General features: G+C 44.6%; 1 protein-coding gene across 1 annotated transcript in view; it reads left to right on the top strand.

Moving 5' to 3' along the window:
* The first annotated feature begins 10,595 nt into the window (after window positions 1-10,595).
* CSNK2A1 (casein kinase 2 alpha 1) overlaps window positions 10,596-17,302 on the top strand; it is a 56,637-nt gene continuing 49,930 nt past the window's right edge. The window contains exon 1 of the mRNA XM_055434841.2: window positions 10,596-10,739. The gene's annotated coding sequence lies outside the window, so the exon portion shown is untranslated. The remainder of the gene's footprint in view (window positions 10,740-17,302) is intronic.

Below are 17,302 nucleotides of genomic sequence, written 5' to 3'. Positions count from 1 at the left end.
CTGTTAAGAACTTTCCTTTCCCTTATGTGTGTATGTATGTATGTGTGTGTGTGTTTATACCTTAATCTTATATACACTCTCTTAACCCTACCCTGGTGGCTCAGACGGTAAAGTGTCTACCCGCAATGCGGGAGACCTGGGTTTAATCCCTGGGTCAGGAAAATCCCCTGGAGAAGGAAATGGCAACCCACTCCAGTACTCTTGCCTGGAAAATCCCATGGATGGAGGAGCCTGGTAGGCTAGTGGGGGTCGCAAAGAGTCGGACATGACTGATCGACTTCACTTCACTTAATCCTACTCCAATCAGACTCTTGCTCCCATTCTTCTATTTACACTCTTTCCTTTCAAAGTAACAAAGCCCTCCACTTGGCTAAATCAGTTCTTGATCTTTATCTTCCTGGACCTCTCAGCAGCATTTGACACAGTTCATAAATTCTCCCCGCCTTGAAATGTTTTCCTCACTTGGTTCCCAGGCCATTTTCCTCACTAGCTACTCTATCTCAGGCTCCATTGTTGGCTCTTTGTCTCTTAGTGTTGGGGGCCCCGGGGTCTGAGTCCTTAGCCCTGCCCTCTTCTCTGTCTATGCTCACTCTGTTGGAGATCTCACCCAGCCTTATGGCTTTAAAAGCCATTTCCACAATGATGACTCCTGTTGTTAATCTACTCGGGTTGCCATAACAAGATACCATAGACTGGGTGGCTTAAAAACAGGATTTTTTTTATTTCTCAGAGTTCTGGAGGCTGAAATTCCAAGAGAAGGGTGCCAGCAGGGCTGGTTTCTGTAAGAACTCTCTTCCTGGTTTGCAGCCTTCTTTGTGCCTCCACACAGCCTGTCTTCTGTGCACACATACACACACACAGAAAGACAGGGGAGCCCCACTCAGATGTCTCTTCACTGTCTTCTAAGGATTATTGAATTAAGGCCCTACCTTCATTATCTCATTTAATCTTAATTACCTTCTTAAAAGGCCCTATCTCCAAACATAGTCACGTTGAGGAGTTAGAGTTTTGACACACATTCTGGGAAGACACAAGTCAGTCCATAACAACTACCAAAATTATAACTCCAACCTGGGCTCAGATTCATAAATGCAACATGTAACTAGACCTCTCCACTTGGAAATCTGATAGGTGCCTTAAATTTAACAAGTTCCAAATAGTAACAGAACTGCTAATTCTCCTCTCCTTTCCCCTGCAAAAAAGTTCTACTACAGACTTCCACATCTCAGTTGATTGTAAATCCTTCTTGCAATTCTGGGCAAAAACCTTGGAGTCATCCTTAATTCCTCTTTCTCAAACACTTCATCATCAATCTGCTCCAAAATGTAGATTAATTTCATAATAACCCCATTTATTACCTTCCTAATAATCCCAAAGTCAAACTTTGGTTCAAACCATTGCCATCTTTTGTCTGGACCATGGCAGCAGCCTCTTTATCTGGTCTATCTGCTTCAGCTCACTCACATTCCATTTGTTCTACACCCATCAGTTACAGAGATGAGATCCTGTAAAAATGCAAAGTAGGCCCTGTCCTTTCTCTGGTCAAAACTCTCCAATATGGTCCACCCCACTCAGAGCAGAAGCCAAAGTACTTACAATGACCCACAAAGGTGTGCATGATCCAGTCCCAGGGGAATCTTCCTGACATCATCTTTCCCTTGCTTATTCAGTTCAGCCATCCTGTCTACTGGCTTTTCCTTAAACCCACCAGCCATGAGTCCACTTCACGGTCTTTGCCTGCTCTCTGCTTGGAACAATCTTCTCCCATATACCCTTGTGACTCCCTGCCTCACCTCTTCCACATGTTTCCTTAAGCAAGGCTTCCATCGACTATCTATCTGAATTTATACCATAGCACTCCCTTCTCCCTTCCCTGCCTTGTTTTCCGCCATAGTGCTCATCACCACCTGACAGAGCACATATCTCTCTACAAAACATGAGGCCTGTGAGAACAGGGACTTCTCTGTTCCCAGTTGCACCCCCATAATAATCACTCACATTGACTTTATTCTTGGTATATGTCAGCATATTTTTAAGGGCTTTACTGTACCACTCGGGGGCTTCACGGGTAGTGCAGTGGTAAAGAATCCACCTGCCGATGCAGGGGATGAAGGTTCCTTGGGTAGGGAAGATCGCCTGTAGATGGAATAGCAACCCACTCCAGTATACTTAACTGGAAAATTCCATGGACAGGAGCCTGGTGGGTGGGCTACATACAGTTCATGGGGTTGCAGAGTCAGACACAACTGAGTTACTGAGCACGCACATGCTATTATCACTCATTTAATCTTAACAAGGGTCCTTAGAGGTGAGTATGCTGCTGCTGCTGCTGCTAAGTCACTTCAGTTGTGTCCGACTCTGTGAGACCCCATAGACGAAAGCCCACCAGGCTCCCCCGTCCCTGGGATTCTCCAGGCAAGAACACTGGAGTGGGTTGCCATTTCCTTCTCCAATGCATGAAAGTGAAAAGTGAAAGTGAAGTTGCTCAGTCGTGTCCAACTTAGAGACCTCCTGGACTGCAGCCTACCAGGCTCCTCCGTCCATGGGGTTTTCCAGGCAAGAGTACTGGAGTGGGGTGCCATTGCCTTCTCCGTAGAGGTGGGTATAGCATAATAGTAATGCTACATAACAACCCATCCCAAATACCCATGCCTTACTGCAGCAAATGATGATATCTCCCTCTTCCACCTGCATTTGGGGTTTGGCTGATCTCAGCTGGGCTCTGCTGGGTTTGACTACCACATGTGCCTCTTATTCTTCTGGATTTGATGTTAGGGATTTGGATAGAAACTACTGCTTTCCTACATTGATACAGAGCATTCTCTTCCTACCTGTTCAGTTTTCTGACATTCAAAAGAGAAAGAGTTCATGGGGAAAAAAAAATAATACATACAAAAGAGGAGACCTCCCTGGAGGCTTCCCAGTGGCTAAGACTCTTCTCTCCCAATGCAGGGGGCCCAGGTTTGACCCCTGGTCAGGGAGCTAGATCCCACATGCTGCAACTAAGAGTTCACACGCCACAGCAAAGACTGGAGATCCCACATGTGGTGATGAAGACCTGGCACAGCTAAATAAATAAACAAAAAAAACCCTAAAATTTAATACTGGGAACTCCTCCCTGGCACAGCTAAATAAATAAACAAAAATACAACCTAAAATTTCGGAGAAGGCAATGGCAAGCCACTCCAGTACTCTTGCCTAGAAAATCCCATGGATGGAGGAGCCTGGTAGGCTGCTAAGGGGGGTCGCTAAGGGTCGGACACGACTGAGCGACTTCACTTTCACTTTTCACTTTCACACATTGGAGAAGGAAATGGCAACCCACTCCAGTGTTCTTGCCTGGAGAATCCCAGGGACAGGGGAGCCTGGTGGACTTTCGTCTATGGGGTCACACAGAGTCGGACACGACTGAAGTGACTTAGCAGCAGCAACCTAAAATTTAATACTGGGAACTCCCCAGCAGTCCAATGGTTAGGACTCGGCGCTCTCACTGCCAGGGGCCCAGGTTCAATCCCTGATCAGGGAACTAAGATTCTGCAAGCTGTGTGGCTCAGTCAGCCAAAAATAATAATACAAACAAAACACTAAACTACAAAACTATCCTTATTCCAGACTTTTCTATGGCAACTTTGATTGACACTGTTTTAAAAGATGGAATACACTAATGACAGCCCCATCCTTATGACAGAGATGGAAATTCCAAGGAGGCAGTTGAAAACATGAGAGATCTCTTAAGGCCTAGGCTGAACTTGCACACTGTCATTTTCATCCACATTCCATTGGCCAAAGCAAACTGCGTGGCCACATCTAACATCAACAGAGTAGAGAGCATCAATCAGTCCTAACTGGGGGAGAGACTGAGGCATTGAATAGTAATCTAATTTACTGCAAGATTTGTCATGCTGCACCCCAGTGTTCATAGTGGTACTATTTAGCCAAGAAATGGCAAAAACCTAAGCATCAGCAGACAAATAGATAAGAAAGATATGGCATACATACATACACAAATGTGTTATTTTTCATTTCCACAAATAAGTGATATCATATAATATTTATCTTTCTCCAACTTATTTCACTTAATATGATAATCTCTATGTCCATTCATGTTGCTGCAAATGGCAATATCTCATTCTTTTATGGCGGACTAATATTCCATTGTGTATATATGCACACTTGTCTCTTCTATTTGGTTTTTACATTTACTGATTTTTTAAAAAATATTTATTTGGCTGCATCAGGTCTTAGTTGTGGCACTCAGGCTCTCTAGTTGTGTCGTGTGGGTTCCAGAGTGCGTGGGCTTCAGCAGTTGCAGCTAGCGGGCTTTATTGCTCCGGGGCACGTGGGATCTTAGTTCCCTCCCTGACCAGAGATTGAACCCAGGTCCCCTGCTTTGCCGTGTGGATTCTCAACCACTGGACCACCAGGGAATTCCCTGTTTTCCTTTTTTGACACTGCCCCAGCCCAGCCCCTCATTAGCTCTGACCTGAAATGTTGTGGCTATCCTAGGGGCCCCTCCTCTCTCCCTCTCCCGCTTGCTCTGCATACTGCTCCTTTCTTGCTCAAGTTTTCAGAGGCATTGCATCGCCTTCAGAGAAAGTCCAAACATCTTGGTCTCAGATACACGGTATGTGTAACCTTGACTCCAACTTGACTGGATTCCAGCTCTGTCATTTACTAGCAGTAAACCTTGGAGAAGTTATTTGACCTCTCTGAGCCTGTTTCCTTATCTGTTAAGAAAGAAAGAGAAGGAAGAAAGAAAGGGGAAAGGATATAGCATGACATATATCTTTTGTATTTTTTTCCTGTTAGGAAAATATACTGATCGCCTTTTTTTTCAGGATTCTTTTCTTCTTTTTCTAATGGACGTATAGTTGATTTACAATATTGTGTTAGTTTTGCATGTATGGCAAAGTGATTCAGTCATATATATGTATATATATTCTTTTTCAGATTCTTTTCTACTACAGGTTATTGTAAGATATTGAATATAGTTCTCTGTGCTACACAATAAATCCTTATTTATTTTATATATGATAGTGTACATTTGTTAATCTCCGTTGCTCAGTCATGTCCGACTCTTTGGGCTCCATGGACTGTAGCCTGCCAGGCTTCTCTGAACATGGAATTCTCCAGGCAAGAATACTGGAGTGGGTGGCCGTGCCCTCCTCCAAAGTATCTTCCCAACCCAGGGATATAACCTGCATCTCTTAAGTCTTCTGCAGTGGCAGGCGGATTCTTTACCACTAGTGCCACCTGGGAAGCCCGCTAATCTCTCACTCCTAATTCATTTCTTCCCCCACTCCCCTTTGGTTATCCTAAATTTGTTTTTTATGTGTGTGGATCTGTTTCTGTTTTGCTACATGTAGAAATAAAGTTATCTTTGTTGTACAAAGAAAAAAAATCAAAAAAAAAATTCACACTGTGCAGACAAAAGTGTTTAAAAGTTTCCTCCTCTTCCTTTCTCCTGAAATAAGTTCCATTAAGAGTTTATGGTAAATCTTTCCTGAACTATGTCTAAAACCACATAATACTTATACATATACCTGTTTTTAAAAGTTTCTTAAATGTGTTCTCACCAAACTTTTGTCTCTTGCTTTTTATCACATACTAGTATGGCAAGGCCAGTTTTCTATGTCCAGAAATCACTTTTAATGACTTTGCCACTTACTAGCTGTGGGATCTTGCACACGTGGCTTAACCTAAGACTTAGTATATCCATTTGTAGCTGCGGATAAACATGTACCTTCACACAGAGCAATTATGAGGATTAAAAGAGTTAATACACATAAAGCATTTTGTACAGTCTGACATATTAAGAGCTCAAAACATATTAGCTCTCCCTATTAATAGCTCTGTGTGTAATGATACCATAATTTACTTAACCAGTTCTGTACCCATGGTCACTTAGTGTGCTGTGTTGTGCATAAAGATGGTCACAATGATTCCCCCACCCCACATACTTGACTCTGCAATATGACTCTGCTGTCTTTTCCATCAAAAGACTATTTCTAGTCTCCTTGAATCTGAGCTGGACATGTGATAGGCATTGATCAATAAAATGTAGTGAAGATGATGCTATAGCACTTCAGAGCACTTCAGAACCTAGGCCTCAAGAGGCCTTGCTGCTTTGGTTTTTTTCCTTTCAGAGGCCATCATGAGGAAGTCTGAGCTAGCTTGTTGAGGCCATGTGGAGAAGAACCTAGGCCCTCAAGCCAGCAGCCCCAGCCATCTGCCAGACTCGTGAATGAGGCCATATCTGTATGACCAATGAGTTTGCTGACTTGCAAACTGACTGCAATGCAGCAGTAAGCCTGGGCAAAACTATGTACAGCCGAGAAGAGCTGTCCCAGCTGAGACATGTCCAAGTTGCCAATCCATACAAATAATCAAAAAAATTACTGTTATTTTAAATTACTGTTTTGGGATGATTTGTTAAGCAACAATAGAAAGTTGATATGCTGAGGTTCTTATGCAGTGCCTATGGCTCTGGTTGGAATGTAAGCTCCATTTCTTAAGTGACCTTAGGCATGTCCTGCAACCTGACTGAACCTCAGTTTCCACCTCTGTACAGTGGGATACTTTTAGTTCCTACCTCACTAGGCTGATGTGAGGATAAAATGAGTTGATGAACATTCAGTGTGTGGCACAGGACAAGTACTGTCTGACCATACATATCGTACGGTATGTATGACTTAAACTATGGCTGTGGCTATTGTTATTGTTTGAAGAAAGTTTAGTCTGAGAGCTGTGCTATGGAGGCACAGGAGAAATTAGTATTAAAGATAACTGAGCTGGTTTTGGAGGCGCCGTAACTACTGAACATTGGAGATTTGAGAACTTTTTGGAATCAGAGACCTGTACCCGGCCAGCCTGGAAGATAGCAGGGGTTGGGTCTCAACTGTGACCTACATAGTGTGGGGGGTTGTATGTGTGTGTCTGGGTGAGTCCTCTGAATGACGTCACGCATGGAGGCTGGAATTGGGTAGAAGAATGAAGAACTGAAGCTGTGGGGGCTGCTGAGATTATTGAAAAGGTCTCGTGAGGGTTACACCCTGGGACTTAGCCCTACTCTTTTCAGATGAAATTCCAGACTCCTAACCATGGCCTGAATGCCCTGGCCACCTTTCCCACCTTATTTCCTACTCTTCTTTCCTTCACTCAGAGTGCTTTGGCTGCCCTGGCCTCCTTCCTTGAATTTATCAAGCTCTTTCCTGCCTCAGGACTTTTGTTCTGTCTTTCCCTCAGAGGGACCTTCTGAACCACTCAAGCTAAAGTTCTCCCCTCACACCTACTTATCTTTTTCCTTCATAGCATTTGTTCACTTGTTTGCTGCTGCTAAGTCACTTCAGTCGTGTCCGACTCTGTGTGACCCCATAGACGGAAGCCCACCAGGCTCCCCCTTCCCTGGGATTTTCCAGGCAAGAACAGTGGAGTGGGTTGCCATTTCCTTCTCCAATGTGTGAAAGCGAAAAGTGAAAGTGAAGCCGCTCAGTCGTGTCCGACCCTTAGCGACCCCACGGACTGCAGCCTACCAGGCTTCTCCATCCATGGGATTTTCTAGGCAAGAGTACTGGAGTGGCTTGCCATTGCCTTCTCCGTTCACTTGTTTACCTGTGCATTATTTGTTATCACTTTAGAAGGTGAGTTTTACAAGGAACTGGTATCTGTTTTGCTCATACCACATCCTCAGCATCTGGCACACTGTCTGTCTCATGGCAAGTGATGAAAAGCTATGAACTGAATAAATGTTAATCAGTTCAGTTCAGTCGCTCAGTCGTGTCCGACTCTCCGCGACCCCATGAATCACAGCACGCCAGGCCTCCCTGTCCATCACCAACTCCCGGAGCTCACTCAGACTCAAGTCCACAGAGTCGGTGATGCCATCCAGCCATCTCATCCTCGGTCGTCCCCTTCTCCTCCCGCCCCCAACCCTTCCCAGCATCAGAGTCTTTTCCAGTGAGTCAACTCGTCGCGTGAGGTGGCCAAAGTATTGCAGTCTCAGCCTTAGCATCAGTCCTTCCACTGAACACCCAGGATCGATCTCCCTTAGAATGGACTGGTTGGATCTCCTTGCGGTACAAGGAACTCTCAAGTCTTCTCCAACACCACAGTTCAAAAGCATCAATTCTTCGGTGATCAGCTTTCTTCACAGTCCAACTCTCACATCCATACATGACCACGGGAAAAACCATAGCCATGACTAGACGGACCTTTGTTGGCAAAGTAATGTCTCTGCTTTTTAATATGCTATCTAGGTTGGTCATAACTTTCCTTCCAAGGAGTAAGCGTCTTTTAATTTCATGGCTGCAATCAGCATCTGCAGTGATTTTGGAGCCCAAAAAAATAAAGTCTGACACTGTTTCCACTGTTTTTCCATCTATTTCCCATGACGTGATGGGACCAGATGCCATGATCTTTGTTTTCTGAATGTTGAGCTTCAAGCCAACCTTTTCACTCTCCTCTTTCACTTTGATCAAGAGGCTTTTGAGTTCCTCTTCACTTTCTGCCATAAGGGTAGTGTCATCAGCATATCTGAGATTATTGATATTTCTCCCAGCAATCTTGATTCCAGCTTGTGCTTCGATAGGGAAAAGGAACCAGAGAGTGAAAAGACAGCTGAAAAGCGAAATGAAGGCCTCATTTCCTGGAAGATAGCTTCACAGAAACCTAGAACCATCTTGTCTAACCTGTGAAACTAAGACTCATAAAACAGAAGTAACTAGCGTAAACTCCAATACTTTGGCCACTTGATGCGAACCTATTCATTGGAAATGACCCTGATGCTGGGAAAGACTGAAGGCAGGAGAAGGGGATGACAGAGGATGAGATGGTTGGATGGCATTACCAACATGACGGACATGAGTGTGAGTAAGCTCCAGGAGTTGGTGACGGACAGAGAAACCTGGGGTGCTGCAGTCCATGGGGTCGCAAAGAGTCGGACATGACTGAGCAACTGAACTGAACTGAACTAGTGTGAGGGCACTCAAGAGAGTCATTACTGTGGACTTTCAGTCCATTGAGATCAAATACCACAGATCTCTCTGACAGACAGAAGAGGCCCAGGAAAGGTCACAGCCACCTCCCTGAGGCCACACTGTACGTCTGCAGCTGCCACCACTCCATCCCTGAGGGGAGGAGACTGTCTCTTTGACAGCAGAGGTGCCAGTCAGCTGAAGAGCTGTGAAAGGAGAGCTGGAGAAGGTGGGGAGGCCCATCCCCTGGGTCAAGCAGCTATTCTGAGGCAGCTCAGGGATAAAAACAGGTACCAAAATAACCCAGCCTTCTCACCCTTGTACCAGACCTCACACCTCTGCCCCACCAAAGGTGAGGCTAACACTTGAATTCCTCTCAGTAACACACACACCAGCTTTCAGCAGGGCCTGCAGGGAACAGGGTGATCATCAGACAGCCCTGTCCACTGGGGGTCACAGCCTGATGGAAGAAGCAAACCACGGATGGTGAAGGACAGGGAGGCCTGGTGGGCTGTAGTCCATGGGGTCGCGAACAGCCGCACACAACTTAGCCACTGAACCAGAACAACAAACGGAGGGAAGAACCCCAGAGGAAAGGATCCTTGGATTGGTTCAACGGACGTACCGGTTAGCCAGCCTAGGTGACAATAACAGAAGCAATTGCCAGTGCAAAGGGAGGGAGGCAACGCAGAAAAGACCCAGGATCAGTCTGCAGTTTTAGTGAGTGGGAATCTCAGGAAATTTTAATAAGAGCAGCAGAAGAGGAGGCTTGGGGCGGGGGGGTTGGGGCAGTGGAGGGAGAAAGGATGGCGGTAGTGTCCAAATTATGCAGAAACTCCGACGTTAAGAGAAGAGCTCGCGCTCTTTTTGGTGCACAAAGGAAAGTCTTGGGAGATGTTCGACCAAGAGGACGTCATAGTCAGTTCTGCACAACAGAAAGTGCCCTATACCTGCCTTGGGGCGATTGCCCGGGAAAGTGGGGTGGAGAGGCAGATCGAAGAGAGAAAATATTTTATTCTGGCTAGGGCAGCTCTGGCTAGGGCTCCTCTAAGAGCAGGAACTGGATCTAAGTCTACAGAGGGCTAGTACCGTCACTCATCGACTCCTGCGCCACCCTACTCCCGGGGTCCAACTTTCGTTCACTTGTTCCGGAACTCGAAGTGTGAGCAGAAAAAAATGTGCTGCTGGAACCCCGAGCCTAGAAGAGGGACCAGTGTAGAAGACTTCAACTCCCAAAATGCTTCGCTCTCCAGCTCTGCAGGTCGCGCATGCTTCTTTTCACGAAAGGCGGACCGGCTTGCAGACTGTAGGACTTGCCAACTGGATGAAATGCAGGAAACCTAGGGACCGCCATCTTACCTTAGGTCAAACCAATAGTACACTTAGGGGGAGGTTCGTGTTCTCTCTCTCGTCAACCCGTACAAGTACTGCAGTAAAGTTCGCTTAATTATTCCAAGTCTCCTTTTTATGATTTGCGATAAGAACGCCTTCCGTTTTGCGGCGCAATTCACAGCTGAACCCCTAGGGACTCAATGAGACATCCCAGCATGGCCGCACTCTGCGAGACTCCGCTGGGGGAGGAGTCGGAAGCGGTCCCTCCCCGCCTCCCGGTCGGAGGGGGGTTTCCGCTTCCGGCAGCGACGGCTGCAGCCTCGCTCTGGTCCCTGCGGCTGGCGGCCGAGCCGTGTGTCTCCTCCTCCGCCGCCGCCATATTGTCTGTGTGAGGAGAGGGGAGAGCGGCCGCCGCCGCTGCCGCTTCCACCCCAGGTACCGTGGGAGCTGCCAGGCGAGGTCGTTGTGGGGTGCGGGTGGGCCCCGGCGGGGCAGCGGGGCGCGGCCGCCTCTCACGCCTCCAGCAGACTCCGGAGCGGCCCTTCGCCTTCCCCTGCCCCCCGCCCTCCCCCCTCACCATCCGAGGCCCCTCTGGCTCATCGGAGAGGCCTGGGGCCACTCCCTAGGGCGGGGAGGGAGGCTTCGGGGGCAGAGGCTGATGTGAGGATGGGAGCTGGCTCTCGCGTCCAGCTTATGGCCGGGGAGCGGGTTGGACTGGGGCGGGGACTAGGGGGCAACTTGGAGAAGGGGGTCGCCAGAGGGGGTAGGGGGAGTGGGGCCGCAAGGGGGGATGCTAGGGGAGGGTGTCTAGGGGACTGATGCCCTCAGTGTAGGCTGGGGTGGACCTTCCTGTGGAGCAGAGCTGCTGGAGTGGGGGCCTCCTAAGGCCCCTCTGGGCGAGGCAGGGCTTCCCACCTGCACACTGGGGTGCAAGGTGGAGGCGACCCGGGGCGAGGTCATTGAGGATAAAGGGGAAGGGAACCTAGAAGTGGGGCAGAACGGGTGGAGTTGGAGTTAAGGGTTAGTTGGGAGCTTGCTTGGAAGAGGAGAGGTACATAGAATGAAAGATTGGCTGAGTTTACATGTTAGTTTGTGACCTTTTGAAGAGTAGGACTTTCATTTTTGTTTTTCGGTTGTTGTGCTTTTGTTTTTATTTTTGCAGCGCTGGAACATTTCTTGCCTTGGCAGGTGATGGGTGGAGTTTATGTAGTTTGTTTTTGGGAAGCAAAGTCGAGGTCAGGAGAAGTTGCTTCTTGGCTGTTGCTGTTGGTGAGAAGGAAAGAGTTCTGGCAAGGAGGTGGCAAATTAATTGGGGAGGCCTGATTACCTTTTCAACTGCTAAATTCTATGAGGAGTGGGCGTGCGGAGAGGAAATGAAAAGAAAGCTAGAAAGGGAAGATTTTTCTAAGAGTTGGGAGAGTCCATTCCATCTCAGGAGTGGCAGTACATCTCTGGATTCCCAATTAGAAGTGCCACTGCTGTTTCCCTGTGTGACCTAACTCCTGTAAATCTCTGTTTTTCTGTCTGTAAAATGGGGATGGTAATATTTCTTAGAAGATAAGTTTGTGGTGAGTGAATAAGATAATTTGTGTCAAGTGCTTACTACAGTGACTGGCAGGTCGTAAGTGCCCGATAGACCTTACATGTTGCTTTTCTTAAAGGGCCTACTTGGTATGTTTGGGGTTCCTCCAATCTAGGTAAAGTGTATGGTCAATAATCTGACAGTAGGCAAGGCTTCAGAATATTATATTTGTAGTTGTTGTAGTATTTTGTCCTAAGTCACTTGGCTTAACTGTCTTGGTGGACCTTGAGCTGAAAGACCAGGACCAATGCTAGTTCTCCCTCATGGTTTTTTTAAAAGTTCACCTGCAGTTTTACCTAGACAGGTTTGTCCTTCTGTGACTTTGAAATACTTGACTTTCATTTGCTGTTGGAGGAGGGTGTGTGACTTGAAGAAAGAATGAAAATATTTCAAGTTTACTTCGATCAGTTTATCAGCTGATTACAAAATTAGGTCACCCTGTTTTGAAAAGCAAAACCCAAATATGTCTAGTTACATCCTTTTGTATGGAATACAGTAGAGGAGAGAAGCACATATTTAAGGGAGAGCAAAGGGTGAGTTTCTACCTAGTGTGTTAATTGCATAACTGTTTAGGGATGAAACAAGTATATTTTTAATCTCTTTTTCTTAGCCAGTCTCTTCCAGGGTGAGTCCTTGGTTTTACTGTTGTCTCTGTCTCTGAACATATACCTTTACTTCACACACTCTTGGAGAAAGAAATTTTCTTTGGGAACTGAGTTTAAAGCTTTACTTAGGGTTTGGAGTTGCAGTAGGCAGAATGACCACACCACCACCACCACCCTCAAGATGTCCAAACTCTTAATTCCCGGATCTGTAAATATGTTACATGGTAAAAGGCCTTTGCAGATGTTATGAGTGTTAAATATCTTACAACAGGGAGATTATCCTGGATTTTGTGGGTAGGCCCAGTCTAATCACATGTGCCCTTAAAAGCAGAGAACTTTCTCCAGCTGGGAGTCAAGGGAGATGGGGCAGAAGGGGAAATCAGAGAGAAGTGAATCATGGGAGAGAGTCCATTTGCTGTTGCTAGAGGGGGCCACATGGAAAGCGTGAGAAGGAATGCAGGGAGCCTCTAGTAACAAAGACCAGTCCTGGCTGACAGCCAAGAAGAAAATGGAGACCACAGTCCTACAACCACGAGGAACTGAAGTTGGCTAACAACCTGAATGAGCTTGAAAGTGGATTCTTCCCCAATTTCCAGCAAGGATAACACCTTGATTTTGACCTTGAGAAACCATGAGCAGAAGACCTAGCCAAGCCCACCTAACTTCTGACCTACAGAAACTATGAGATAATAAATTTCTGTTGGTTTAAGCCACTACGTTTGTGGTTTTGTTACGGCAGCAGTAGAACACTAGTATAAAATTTTGTACCAGAAATGGGGTACTATTACCTAAAATGTGGAAGTGGCAGTAGAAGAGGCCAGCAGTTTTTAGAGGAGCATGAGATAGAAAAGGCCTAGAAAGAGATTGTTAATAGAAGTAATGAGGACTCAAGTGGAAGTGTGGTATACATTGGAAACTGGAGAAAACAGGATCTTTTTACATAATGGCAAATAGAATTGTGTTCTGAGGTCATGTGGAAAAGAAAACTTACAAATGATGAACTTGGATGTTTAGCTGAGGAGATTTCCAAGTGAAGTATTGGTTTATTTGTAGATATGGGTCTAACGGTGAGCTCCTGTTAAATTCACGTGAAGCCCTCTAAGTTCTTGAGCATTTTATGCTAGCAGAAACAATGTCCGCTTGATTGAAAAACATAGAGTAGGAAATTAAAGGGGGCTCTCAACCACTCCCCTCCCCCTGATTTTTTTTTACTAATGAGAAGCAGGCTCATAAAACTAGAGATATGAACGAGTTTCTTTTCTTTTAAAAAAGGGTGACTTAGAGGGTGGAACCAATAGCCCAAAGAGGTAGAATTGAAGGTTATAGAAGAGATTTCCCTGGCTTTGAAATGTAATGGAGTTTGCCCACAGTATGAAACTGCTTTGGACCGATGGATCCACTTTCCCTTATATTTTGCTTGCTTTCTTTTATAGTTATATTCCCTGTTTGAATTGGAATGTTTTTGACTATTGCCTTATGCCTGTCTCACCATTACAGATTGGGAGCAGATAACTAGTTGTCTTTTTTGGTGTTTTTTTAGAAATTGTGCTCCAGGGGGTTGCACTTAACGTATTATACCCAGAGCTTCATCCATACTTGCTTTAGATGGTGAGATTTGGGAGTTTTGAATCGATGAACTTAGGTGAGATTTTTGGACTTTGAGTTGATGCTTTAATGAAATGAGACCTTATGATGAGTTGGATGGTTTTTGCATTTGGGAGAGGTATGAGTCTTTGGAGGCCATTAGGGTGAACTCTAGTCCAAAGATCCTCTGGAATCTGAGTTTGTTACTGTTTTGTGGCAAAAGGGACTTTTCAGATGTAACTGTGGTTTAAGAATTCTAACATAGAATGGTTATTCTGGATTTTCTGGGTAGGTAGGTCCAGTCTGTTCACATGAAAGCAGACAACTCTATCCAGCTCTAGTTAGGTTTGAAGCATGAGAGGGACCCAAGCTGCCATTCCTGGAGGGGGCCACATGGTAAGCACAAGAAGGAATGCCATCAGCACCAGCTGACAACCAGCAAGGAAATAGGGACCTCTTTCGGCCAGCAATCTGAATGAGCTTGAAAGCAGATTCCCCACCCCAGAATTTCCAACAAGGAATATAGCCCTACAGACACCATGATTTTTGGCTTTGCACGACCCTAAATAGAGAATCCAGTCAACCGTACCTCACTTCTAGCCTATAGAAACTTTGTGAGATAATAAATTGTGTTGTTTTATGTTTGTGCTAGTTTGTTCCAGTGACAATAGGAAACTAGAAAAATTTTGAAAGAAAACTAATTAGAGGAGTTTTGCTTACTTTATTTAAGAATCTTTCAGGGATTATTCTCTAGAGAACAAAGACAGCAGAGATTATTCTGTAAAGTGGGGATTTGGTCCTGGAAGACCTCAGAGAATAATGGTGTTAAGTGGAACCCAGGCGTCTTCTTAGATGGGTAAGCATCCTTACACACTTCCTAGATATGTAAGCATGTGTCATTAGATGAAGTTTGAAGGGGCTAGATGAACAGCTTGGTAAAACATAGATTCTAGAGTTCTAGGCCATTTTGGTAGAATTTCTATAAATTGATGATTCTTCCATGTCGGTAATAAGCATCCTGGATAATTCCTTCATCTTAGTAGCTGAATAACGCATTGAGTTTATTTGACAATCCTTTAAAGACTTCCTGTTTTTTTAGAAGAGCTGAAAATAGGTGATTATTTTTTAGGAATTGATAACCACCTATATGTAGTCTGTTCTTTCACACTTCCCACCCCAACCCAAAATTGTTACAAGGTCTTTTCTCCCTTTTATTGCCCCCCCGCCTTTTTTTTTTTTTTTGGCTGAGCTGGACTTTTGTTGCTGCATGCACTTTCTCTAGTTGCGGTACACATGCTTCTCACTGAGGTGGCTTCTCCTGTAGCAGAGGACGGGCTCTAGGGCACGGGCTCAGTTGCCCCACAGCATGTGAAAACTTCGCAGACCAGGGATTAAACCCGTGTCCCCTGCATTGGCAGACAGATTCTCAACCATTGCACCACCAGGGAAGTCCAGTCACTGTCATTGGTCACTTGAGGTTAAGAATAAGATTTGGGGACTTGCCTGGTAGTACAGTGTATAGGAACATGCCTGCCAGTAAAGGGGACATGGGTTCGATCCCTGGTCTGGAAAGATTCCACGTGCCACAGAGCAGCTAAGTCTATGCACCATGACTGCTGAGCCCACATGTTGCAACTACTGAAGCAAGTGCGCCTAGACCCTGTGCTCCCCAACAAGAAAAGCAACCGCAATGAATAGCCTATGCTCACGTCTACTAGAGAAAGCCCATGCACAGCAATGAAGACCCATAGCAGCCATAAATAAGATTTGGGTATATGTCTATAACTAAATCACTTTGCTGTACACCTGAAACTATTGTAACACCGTAAATCAACTATTAATTTCTAAAAAAACCAATACAGTTTGAAAAAAAGAATACGATTTTGGAATCATAATCGCAGAAAAGACTTCTGACTTTTATGAAAGGCCTTTTTGTTATCAGTTTGTTACTGATTAGATACATAAAATATGGCCTCTCAACTTTAGTGAAGGAAACTTCAAAGGATGGAGGAAATAAGACAGTTTCTCTTTGAGTTAGTTACCTGAATAGAAAGATGATTACAAAATTAGAGCATTTCAGGATATGAAGGATTTTTGTGATTATCTGTTTGACTTTTAGGTTTAGAGTAAAGGAAATTGGGCCACCTGAAGGTTAAGTGACTAAACCAAGTATCTCAGTCCTACAGCTGGCCTAGAATCCTGGTCCAGGCAGTGAGGATTCGTGACTTTAAGAATATATTCTCTGTGTACCGCGATCCTGTCCTTTTTCTGTATTTTATCTTACATCGGTTATCTCTCTGTGACTCATTTTCCCCATGGGGTTGTTGTGAGGATTGATCGAGATAACACTTATAACACATTTAGCATAGCACCTAACACAGTAAGTGCCCAAAAGATGTTAACTGTTATGTTTATGATAATTGTTTTGACAACTATTTGACATCTTTTGCATAAATATTACAGTATAATTTGTACAAGTTCAGAAACAGAATTATGTGATTTGGCATTGGATTAGTTGAGGACTTAATGTTTTAAGGTAATGCTTGTGATCCTTAATTTAAAATGAGAAAATGGATTTGATCCTTGGTCTGTCACAATTAAGTCATTGGGTGACCTGGACCAAGTTTGTTTCACAGGAATGTTAGTGTCTTCATACACCTAAATTTCTTTGAACTCCTAAAATAGATAATTTAAAATGGTACTGTGTCATTTAGTTGTTCCTTAATAGAGATCTAAGCCATCTAGCTTTTCGAAGGAAAAAATTCCTCTAGAATTATTAAGAAAAAGGAACTGCTATCATTGTAACAAATATTTACATTGGGCTATAGGCAATTGGTAGTTTCTCCAAGGTAGAGTTCAGCTGACCTACTTATTGACCAAACTTTTTTCTTCTTCACATTACAGAATTCAAGTATTATCTTTTTTAAAAGTTTAAGGTGAAAGAATTAATAGTATCATACTAGGAGTGACTTTTCACTGGTTTCTACAAAGTGTGTGTCTTTCAGCCTTAGACGTAAGAAATGTACTTAGCAACAGTTACTATGGTGGGCAAGCTTTTATTACGTTAGTGATGATAGTGTTTTCTTGCATAGAAAATATGTGTTATCTGAAGTGAGGGTTTTAGGGTTAAATACCGCTGTATACTTAGAATAATGTTTTATAATTTTATATGTGTCATGTTTTAAATGCCTTTATATTGGCCACTTTTTTCTTTTCACACTTTCTGG

The sequence above is a fragment of the Moschus berezovskii genome, chromosome 15 (assembly GCF_049115385.1).
Source record: "Moschus berezovskii isolate FMDL1 chromosome 15, NW_MosBer_1.0, whole genome shotgun sequence".
Taxonomy (NCBI): Eukaryota; Metazoa; Chordata; class Mammalia; order Artiodactyla; family Moschidae; genus Moschus; species Moschus berezovskii.
This window is presented reverse-complemented; position numbering and strand designations above follow the sequence as displayed.